The sequence below is a fragment of the Epinephelus moara genome, chromosome 22 (assembly GCF_006386435.1).
Source record: "Epinephelus moara isolate mb chromosome 22, YSFRI_EMoa_1.0, whole genome shotgun sequence".
In the NCBI taxonomy this organism is placed as follows: Eukaryota; Metazoa; Chordata; class Actinopteri; order Perciformes; family Serranidae; genus Epinephelus; species Epinephelus moara.
The window spans coordinates 18,110,448-18,121,753 of NC_065527.1; positions in this window are offsets into that span (position 1 = coordinate 18,110,448).

An 11,306-nucleotide genomic window follows, 5' to 3' on the forward strand; every position below is an offset into this window, starting at 1 on the left:
TTGTGTTGGAGTACAGTAAGCATAGCTCAGTGTTATCTAAAGGATATTAAATGTCATGGCTGAATATTAAGCTTGTTGCTACAATTTGGTCAGCGAGATTTCAGAGCAAGCACTTTTAGTCGATGTGTAATAATGGTGCACTATTACCATGAATGGTAACATCAAAGCCCTCTCACTCAATCCTGGACCAATTGTTGTCTCACTTGGACACATAAACCAAGCTGAAGGAGTTTCTCTTCGACAGCTATTGCATAGATTGTCATAAAATTTGGCACAAACATTTGTGTCCCCCTCAGGATGAATTGAAATAATTTCATGGATACCCTAACTTTTCATTCTCGCACCATCATCAGGGATAAGTTTTTCTAATTCTGTTTTATGACTAAATACTAAAGCTAAGAACATTTGTGTTTTCTTGCTAATTAGCAAATGTTAGCATATTAAACACTGAAGTGAGATGGTGAATATGGTAAACATTTTACCTGCTTACCATCAGTATATTAGTATTCTCATTGCAAGGCAGGTTTCAGGCTGATTTGCCAACAAACTCAGAGCACCATTCTACTAAAGCAGCATGGCTGTAGAAAGTCTTGTTACTCCAGATCTCTAGGAAATAGCACAAAATGATCAAAAGCTGCTTCTTTTAGTAGAGTCTGGGAAAACTGCAGGATTATGTGCAGTATCTCCTGGAAATGTTAAATGTATGAAAAGGGTAAAATCAGCATTATATCTTCAAGAACAGAACCATTTTCTTGAGTTTTGTAGAAAGTATTAAACTACTAGAGGGCTCCTTTCACCATAGTGGTCTGATATACACAGGGCCACTGATGGAGGTTGACTATAATTTGAAGGGCAAGCAGAGCCAATCTGAACACTGCTGAGGTTTCCCCTGGTACACACATGAAAGACACAAGGATCTAACACAAATTTCACACACCCCTTCACACAACACTTGTGCTGTGTTTGGGCACGACCAGCCTGGTACAAGTCTTCCCCTGCTGGTGGACGTGTGGCTAAACATGAATTTGAATCATCTTCCCACTTAATCATTAGTGATGCAATTTGCCACACATGCTGTGGATCAGCGTCCCAGGAGAACAACACGTACAGGCCGAGGGGGCTTTCTGCTGTTAAGATCTTGTTTTCACCAACCATGACACAACTGTGGTTGCTGCTCTGAGCTGACAGAAATGGATTTTAAACAGTACAGTTTCTCATGTCCTCGTGTAACATCACTTTTCCTGAAGTGACCTGGTTGACTGAGAGCATTTATCACAGACATGAGGATTTTATTTGTGTTTAGTCATACAACACACACATACACACACACACAGGATGTGTTTGTTCTTTAATTGGAACCATGGAGTGAAGACATGATCTAATTAAAAATACCTCTGAAGTTACCTTGTTCTGAGTTCTATGTAAGGAGGATCTGAAAATGGGAATTTACTTGACTGCAAGGGGAGTTCCTCAAATGCAACACAACACTCTTTAAAGATGTGACATCAGTGTGTGTAATATGGGGACACATTTGATTAACCCACAGAAGGTAAAGAAAAAAAAAAAAGTGAGAATATGTTTGAGGACAAAACAAAACCTAATTCAGCTGCAGTACCTCATCTGAACACAAGAGGGCAGCCAAGAACATGAGCAACGCCTGATGGCTTTATTTTTCTACATCCAGACTGCATCAGACTGGAGAGAAGACTGACCTACAGCTGATCTGACTCATAGTTACAACAGGTGAATGTTATATTAAATAGATCTGTCTCTCCATGAGCCCAATTTGAGGAGGATACAGAGGATACCTGTTAGAAAATGTTTCTAAACTGCTTCTCACTGAGCACTATATAAATCTTTAGAGGAAGTTAAAACAGTTTCTGTTATTTGACATGAGAAACTCATGCTTGTGTAGTTTTTTGGAGGGGTTTTCCAAAAGGATGGGGGTTGCCTGTTGCTTATTTGATCAAGAATGAGTTCATAGAGAACTTTGTTTCAAGGGCTTGAATGTTGTATATCATCACTACTATCAGAGAGGCGTGAGTAAAGCCTGCAGGGGAATGCCATCTTGTTTGCAGCTGGGGCAAAAAGAGAAGTATAAATTTAGATGTAACTAAAAATATGTAAAAGTCTGTTACTTGTAGTCCAGTGGGGAATTTGAGCCTTTGTTGATCCAATAAGTAATGTAGAAAAAGATGTTGCATGGTTATTGACAAAGGTAGGAATTCAATTCAATAAAACTTTAATTATCCCAAAGGAAATTCTTGTGCCAGAGAATGCTTCGGATTACAGTAACAACAATTAACATTCACAACCAGTAACAACCACAGCAACTGGTGGTTTCCCCAGGTCAGGGTCACTCACAAGGCCCAGTTTTAAAAACAGTAGAGTATTAAATACCTGGCAAAATATTCAAATATACAAGATAAGAAGTGTTTTCAAGGAGCAGAAGCAAAAATCAGTTTCTAAAGTAACAATAGAAGCAAGATAAGTACAAGAGTTACTAATAAATGAACTAAAATGGTGGAACAAGGCAGACTGCACCTGATCAATGATATTGCACTACACTGACGAGAGATCATGGTATTGAAAACTAATATTTAACACGATGTTGAGAACATATTAGACAAGAAATTGAAAAGTAGTAATGTGCATCAAATAAAGTAATAGTGTAGGTGAATATAGGAAGTAATCAATTACAAACAGTCCCATTACTTGAATCATTTTTGTGTAATATTTGAGGGAGATTCTTTCTTTTCAACCTGAATTAAGGCGTAAATTAAATCCTTACTGGGCTGAGATGAAGTTTTTTCTCCTTCATGAAGTAATGTCTGAATATTCTGATAAAGAACAGACAGTCACTGTTTTGGAAAATATTACGAAGTGGTAGAGGAAGTCAGATGTTTTACTAAAAAAGCACATGAGAAATTTTGTGTGATGAGCAAAATGTACTTGGAATATGAAAAGTTAAAACACTCATATGCGGCAGAATTACCTATCCTGTAGCCGCCTGTTAATGTAGGCTGTTATTATTAATGATGCATTAATGTGTAAGCAGTGTGTGCAGGTGAGGCTACTTTAAAGTGCTTTATATACTGTTGGGTAGTGTCAATCAAAAGAATGCATCATTTTATCAACTGATCACGTGTTTAGTGTGTAAAATATGTATCTGAAAAGTAACTAGTAACTATAGCTGTCAAGTAAATGTAGGCTGGACACCCGCTCTACCAGGTGAGCTCGTGAAATAAAGACACAGTGACAGCGGATAACAAACAGCTGCCAAAAAATCTTTATTCAGTTTCAACCAGATGCCTCCAGAGTCTTCCAAGTCACACAGATCGCCCTGGAGAAGGTCTAAACTGTACACCGAGTCAAACAACAACAGCACCAGAACGCAATTTTGTCAGAAAACACCATTTACAACAAGAACAATGGCAGTTTCTACACACAGAGATCAGATAAGAAAAGAAAAACCTTGTACAGAGGTTAACAGTCAGTGTGGATTGATTCTTCTTTGGGAAAAATCATCATATATTCATAGAATTCATTTCATTATATTGTGAAAAAGACTATAAGAAAACATCATTGGTGCGATAGAGTATATTTGTGATAGAACAGATACATATTGCAAGTGCTTTGTGTTGTGTGTCAACAATAAAGAATCCCATATATAGACCGAATGTGTGACACTGATGACTGTCCGTGTGTGTGTGATGTGTTGAAGCAGGCCTTGTTTTAAATGTGCAGAGAGAACATTCAGTTCAAACATGGCTTAGTTTGTGTGTGTGTGTGAAGGCAAAAAAAAAAAAAAAAAACTTCAGAAATTGTCCCAAATGACTTCCCATCACCCCGACAGTGAGCGTGTACATGCACTTTGATGTACAGTATAAAGGAATATTTGATGTGTGAAACATTTAATTTCCCTTCTTGGTAGGAGTCAGATGAGGATTGATACCACTCTCACATCTGTGCGCCACAACCAGTGAGCCGTTAGCTTAGCTTAGCATAGAGACTGGAAACATTAAAAACTGCTAGCCTGGCTCCATCCTACTAGTTCCTCTCAAGGCTTGGACATACTTTCCACATTGAATGTCCATAGACAGCTACAGTCACGTGCATGCGGTTGTATTCATGGTACAACAGATGGCCCACGTCAGGCCCTGGCAGTAGATGGAAGGGCTGGGAGGAGAGTTTACCGTCCTCCTGAAACTAAGAAGATGCTGCTGAGTCCCTAGTGAGAGTCTGTCAAATATCCAACCTAAACCTAACTTCACCACAGTGCAGCTGCAGCTGGCTTGTTTGGACTGGACCAGAGTGTGGAACAAGAGATTGGAGCATGCGCAGTCGCTGTGCAAACCCTCACAGACATGAGTGGATGATGAGATTTACGTCACACAGACCAAAGTGGACCCTTGCAGTTGCTTAGTGGCACATGCACCCAAAATTGTTCGAATGCCGCCTATAAAATCACAAAGATGATCCAGGGATGATCGGCACTGTTGCCACACTGTGTGGTCCCTAGAGCTGGCGCACCAGAGACTTAGAGCAGCCAAGCATAGCCAAACGTCTTCCATTCATTGGCCAAACAGCTAACTTCCGCTAACTTAAATTAATTGTGAAGCTCTTCTAGACTTCCTAAATATTATCAGACCGAACGAATCAAATACTGATAGTGAAACGATTCATTTTGCAGGGATGTCACTCAAACAAATTTATCTACTGATATACAGACGTCTCTTTCACCATGTAAGTCAATGGGAAAAAGTCTTTTGGCTGCAGAACCCCGTAAATTGCAGTACCACTGTTTGGCCACTACGAAAATTGGCTTCAAAGCTTGGCGCTCTTCCTGGGGCCTGTTGTGGACACGTAGATACATGTTAACTGCAGGAAGGAAAACATAGTTTAGTTTAAAGGTGCTGATAAACAGATTTTGTTACCTTCAGACAGAGCCAGGCTACCTGCTAAGCTAACTGTCTCATAGCTACAGGTTCTTATTTTAAGTCCAACATTAGAGTGGAATCTTTTCACCTAACTCAGCAAAAGCGCGAATAACCGTTTATCCAAACATTTCAAACTATTCAAAGTTCGAGCTCTTTGAAAGGGGCAGGGTTCCATTTGTTTCTACAATGTCCACACAGAGTTTACAGATGTAAAAAACTATATTGCTCGTATTAAACTGTTCCATATGTGTCTCTTTCTTCCTCCTCTCCCTCCCCCTTGCTTTGAACCTCCTGCGCCCTCACAGTGAGGGGAAAGCTACTGATTTCATGGACGGCAACGATTCTTATCAACCGAGGTCACAGATGGAGCCTGTGTATGTGGGCTGTTTTTCACCGCCCTCATCAATTATTCAATGACTCGGACACACGCGTACACATAAACAGCTCCCCGCGCTCCACTAAGACACCAAACATCCTCTGTGAGCTCAATTTCCTCTGCGCCTCGACCTGCTGCTCGACAGCGCAGACAGACACATGCACAACATGTGTCTACAGCCTGGCTAAGCATCTCTACAATTACTGCATCATGTAAAATGTCAGTGGGCTTCAACCGGATGTGAACTTGTGTTTCGCATCATAAACTGTGGGCGCCTCACATCTCATTTTGGTCATCTGTTGGAGGGCGATGCGCTGCAGATGCCAGTGTTTATAGTCATGAAGCACACAAGCTTTGGCTGGTGCGAGAGGTTTATTATTCTAGTTGATAATGCATGAAATATGACAGCTTGCACATTGAAACGTGTGCATTTATGGCCACAGGAATGGCTCGATCGGGGAGTAGGGGTGCACACACACACACACACACAGAGCACAGTGAGCTTTTATGCTCACACTTCCCTCACATAAACAGCAAGCTCTTCACATCATCACAGGATGAGACCTGAAGCCACAGGGACATATGTTGAGCAGCATGGGCACATATTGCCCTGATGACATGATCTAACACACTTGGCTTTCACACCTCTTTCACTCATATTGTGCCTCTGTGTGTGTGTGTGTGTGCGCGTGTGTGTGTGTTTTATCAGCTTATGCATGAGTGCAGTAAAAGTCGTCCTGCCCAAAACGTATTTATGAAAAATAAAACACAGACGACAAATGTTTGCAGAGATATTTAGCTGCGTATTAATAAATGATGTCGACTGACATGAATGTTGAAAGGTGGGTTGAAAAAGCAAAGAGCTGTGCCAATTTAGAAACACCGGGCAGCGTCAACCCTTTCGGCGCAGAATGATAAATGCTGTCTCATTCGTCCTGCAGTCATGAGACACCAGGCTCATGAAAACATACTGCTTCTGATGACCCAGAGGAAGTACACCTGTGGGACTCCTAGACAGTTTTAAACTGTCGCCCAGACTTATTATCTCCATATCAGTATGAAATAAGCAGAGTGGTGAGGAGAGGCTTTTGGGAGACTTGTGTTCCTACTCGAGCTAAAGGTGTTTGAGATATGAGCACTCTGGTGTCGTAAATAATTCCTCAGTCAACCTTGAGCAAAATGAAACTTTCTCCTAAAGGGGTTGTTTGGACATTTGAAGCAAATGATACCGACTGAGGAAAACAAATTTAGCAATATCACGCCACTGTCAACAGTTTTAAATGTGTTCCCTGTTTACCTAAACGCCACATAAAAACATAGGAATGAGTCAGTACTTCAGTCAAGACTGAAAGGCTGCTTCTTTCATATCTGTAGGCTACAGCAAATAGGCCTATGTAGCTGGAGCCAGCAGCTAGTTAGCTTAGCACAAAGATGGGAAACAGGGAAACAGCCTTGTTCTGATAAAGGGTGATTAAAAGGTTCACTTCTGCAGCTTACTAATTAAAGTATGCAACATTTTACGAGCTGGACTATTTCTCAACCGCGACTAGTAACTTCCTGGAGTTGCTGCTAGATGGCTAGCATCTCAGAGCTAAGAAATAGCTTCACATAAGCCTCCACACGATGGCGAATTGCTGTTTTTATATTAAGATTTTTGTATGGATTAAACAAAGATATAATGTGTTAATTTGTGAGATTTAAAGGTGCTAGTTTGTAGATTTTATTATATTTTGATGGCCAGGCTAACTGTTTATGCTAACTAGCCGCTGGCTGTGGTTTCATATTTTTGTAATGCACGGACATGAGAGTGGTATCAACCTTCTCCTCTAACACTCAACAATTAATTTAAGAAGCCTATTTCCCAAAGGTGTATATTAATAACTAGTTACTGGACCCCAAGATAGCACCTGTTCAGTCCAATAGCGGTTTTTAGCTTCCTGGTTTACTTTCCAGGTAGTCGGCCCATTTAATAGAGTGCTCCAGCAATGAGTTAGCATTTTAGCACTCTGGGTTCCCTCGTCTTAAAGTCAGCATTTTTTTTTTTTTTTTTTTTTTACAGCTTTTTGGTTAGATGCCTGAAGTAAGGTCTGTGGTTGACACAAGCTGAAGAGACGTTCACGTTTTTTTCTACGACATAAAATATGTCAGTAACTACTCCACTTTTGAATTCTGAAGCTTTTATGTACGTATTAAAAAAGGTGGTCGCTAAAAAGAGGCTAAATGAGACTACAGATCGTAATCGGGAAGAACACAGCTTTACAGCTTTGTTCATGCAACCGTGATGTAGTTTGTCCATAGCCTAACGTTAGCTTTTTACCTCTAGCAATTGCATTTCCAAAGTGGAATGAACCAGGAAGATGCTAATCTCTACGTCGGCCTACATGAAAAACCTCATCCGTGGAGCACTCTACATGAGCAGTAGTGTTTGTCACTCAGCTCATGGACTTTGCATTGTCACAAATTTTTAAAATGCTTTCTCAGCTCAAGGAAAGTTTTAGAAAAAAAAATCGGATAAAGAGTCGTAATTGACATTGTTTGCATTTTGAAGTGTCCTTTCAACAGTTTTACAGACATCTCCGTAAAGAGTAAGTGCTTTTTGGAGCACAGGGGAATTTTTTTTTGCTGCAATACCACAAGTGGCCACTGGGAAAAATTGGAAGCTAGGCTAGGCAGCATTCCTGGGGACCTGTGTTTAACGCACAGACATAAAAGTGGTATCAATCTTCTCATCTAACTCTCAGCAAGTAAACTAATAAGCGTATTTCCCCATATTTTCTCAATACTTTGAAACAAAAGTCAAACTGACACTGCTCATGAAATGACATCCTGAGCTTCACCTAAGCACAGAAATACCTCCAAAACCACCTCCCCTGTTTATGTTAGACAAATTATGTAGTGTTGACATTTTACAACCAGCTGTGTCACCTACTGCGCTGTCCATGAACAGATCTGGAGAAGGACAATGTGTTGCATCTACAATTTAGTTTACAGTCTGGAAACACATATCAAACATGTACATTTAGAGGCTTCAAAAGGATATAAAACGCAACATAGGCTACTGTGCAGGCCATGTCGGGGTGGAGAGCAGCCGCATGCCAACTCAAGTCTTGAGCACCGTAGTGCTTGTAGTTACCATACTGCATATGGTGTAAGCAATACACCCTTACACATATTTCATATTGTTTGACAAGTACCGCATGGTTATGGCCTCATCTGATTCCACACAGATGGAAAATATAATCCTTTTAAAGCTCCCTGTATGTTTTCAGCAGAGGGTCGGGGATGCAGGTGGAGGAAAAACAACTGAGACTTCACACTTCAGACCTCTTCATAACTCCAGCTGGCAGTGTTCCCACCACTGCAACACTCGCTGTGAGATGCAGGCTTTAGTGCACAGCCTCCTCTAGTGATCTGTCTTCCACAAGCATCCCCGCTAGACTCTCCTGGGCCTGGCTAACTGTTAGCACACACACAACAAGGATGGAGAGAGCTCCACTCAGACTGTGACAAATTGGTCTGCGCCAGCAGGGAATCACAGGTACTTTCAACTCTCTTGTACTGATTTGAAAACATGAGACACACACATTTCTTTTTTGGGGTACCAATCTTGAGTTTTGAAAAGCACAGTATAGTGTGCAGGTGAAATAAACAGAAGCAACCCCGGCTGCTCTCAACCCCTGTCATGGACGCCGAAGCACAAATAGATCACATTTATATAAAGTCATCTATCTCATAATTTTCTTATTTGCATGCACATGCAGTATTAAAAATACAGTTAGACCAGAGCATATAGTATATATACTGTTTGAAAAAAGTGTAAAAATCCAGTGCGACAGTCATTGAGTTCTTGAGGTCTACATGATTGTAATCAGATAAAACAGCCAATGAGATGATCCGGTTTAAAGAGAGGGCGGGTCTCTGTGTTGCATATTTAAGTTGAAGGAGCTGAAATACCTTTTAACGTTTTGGCTTTTTAGTATTCTGAATAATCACACCCAATAATAGAATTCAGGGCTGATGAGAGTATTTCTCGTATCTCTATCTGCCTGATTATCATTCACCCACCTTCGCATAAAGCAGGTTCCTGGTGGAAATCACTTAGCAGCTCCTGCGCTAAAAACGGATCATCTCACTGACTGTTTCACATGCCGTTTGCGGAATGAGGCTTCCTTGATTTCCCAAACATTTTCTAGATTGCACCACGACAGCGATTCTTCACATCGACACACATTTATCCACAAGCCCTTGTACAAAAGGGAGAGAGAGGAGTCATGTTTGGGAAAGCAAAGAGAAGGGAGGAGTAACAGACAAAACACATTGAAACACAGTTATCGTAATAAGTTTGGATCAAAAAATAGTTACAGAAAAAGAGTAGAAAAGTCACTCTTAGACCATTGCAACATCTTTCCACAGGGGCCAAAGGGGCCTCTCGACACAACTCACAGGACGTTTCTTTGTATCACAAATCTTTGAGTTATAGGTATAGAAAGCAGAACTCAGACTAGCCAGCACTAGAGACATTCCATCATGGTCGCTGTGTGGCCCTGCATATCACAGCAACACACCTCCACACACAGTTTCTAGACGGCGACTAGTGAGGTCCACTCTAGAAACTCTATGCTCATCAAGGCACATTCAGGACTCCTATATTCCTCCAAAGATAACCACAACAGGGCGAGCAGCTCCTGGAAACACATACGGACTTTATAAATCATTAACATTTGAGGGGAAGCCCCGACAAAAACTGCCCCAGAGTGTTTGCAGAAGCCATTTCAGCCCTCCTCCTCCTTCACATTCCTGAATGAATGAAGAATGGAGGGTCCCTCCTCTTTTTATTGACAACACCACTGCCCTGGACCCGGCTCTGGATAGGAGCAGAGATGCATAAACCTGCCCGTCAGCATGGTTGCCATGGAAACTAGCCCTACAGTCCACGGGATCTGGACACTTTGAAGACGTGCTGCTACTTTATCTACACTCAGGTTCACACGAGGCAATGCTATGACTACTCAGGTGTACTCGACTGCGCACACGCTCATTGTCTGTGTCTTGAAGCACAGTTTAAAACAAGTCCAATTACATTCCCACGTGACGCCACAGAGTGCCACCTGCCGTCACACTATTGTTGGGTGGTATTTCTGCAGGACACAGAAGGGTCTGTGTGTGTGCAGGAGCTGCAGGCCAGCGGGGCCGATAACAAGCCTGTGGGCATCTGTTCACACGCTTTATCCCCTGCTAGAAGTGGGTGGCCGCAGAGCTGAAGAGGCCTCCTGACTTCAACTCGAACTTTAACGTCTGGAGCTGACAGTGCAAATAAAAACAGATTTATTTTTTTAGAGTAATATTTAAGTCTGGGATGTCACATAATATACTGACACACAATGATACTGTAGCTTAGATATACTGTACTGTACTGCAGCTTATAATCTGTATATACTGTAGCATATATTGACCTATACTTGGATGATATAAGGTGTAATAAGTGTCAGCCTCTTGTCACAAACAAGTCTTGTCATGTATGAAATATTGATCTCAGGTACATAAACAATGAATGCTTATAAAACTGTCAACATATGAACTGCTGTCAAAGCCATCACTGCTGGACAACCATGCATGGACTTAACGTGTGTGTGTGTGTGTGTCCGTCGTAACTCACAGGAGTTGATTTTTATACCGTCTGTAAGCAGAATAATGCTATCTTGTTTTATTCAGCTTATAAATCACGACTGAAAGCTCAGCCCTTTAATAGGCGGCAGCGGAGGGGGTAAACACACCAGGGAACAAAAGCCAGACCAGCCGCTCTATTTGAAGAAAAAAAAAAAAAAAAGTCCTCATAAGTATTCATATCACTCTCACTGGAGCAACACGACCGCCTATTGTGGCTCTTTGATGCCACAGTCTTAATTCTACTGTGCGAACACATGTTTATAATGGCAGGCCGTTTTTCCGAGCTCGTGTTTGGCTGCTCACTCCCCCCAGGTTGCTCGGCT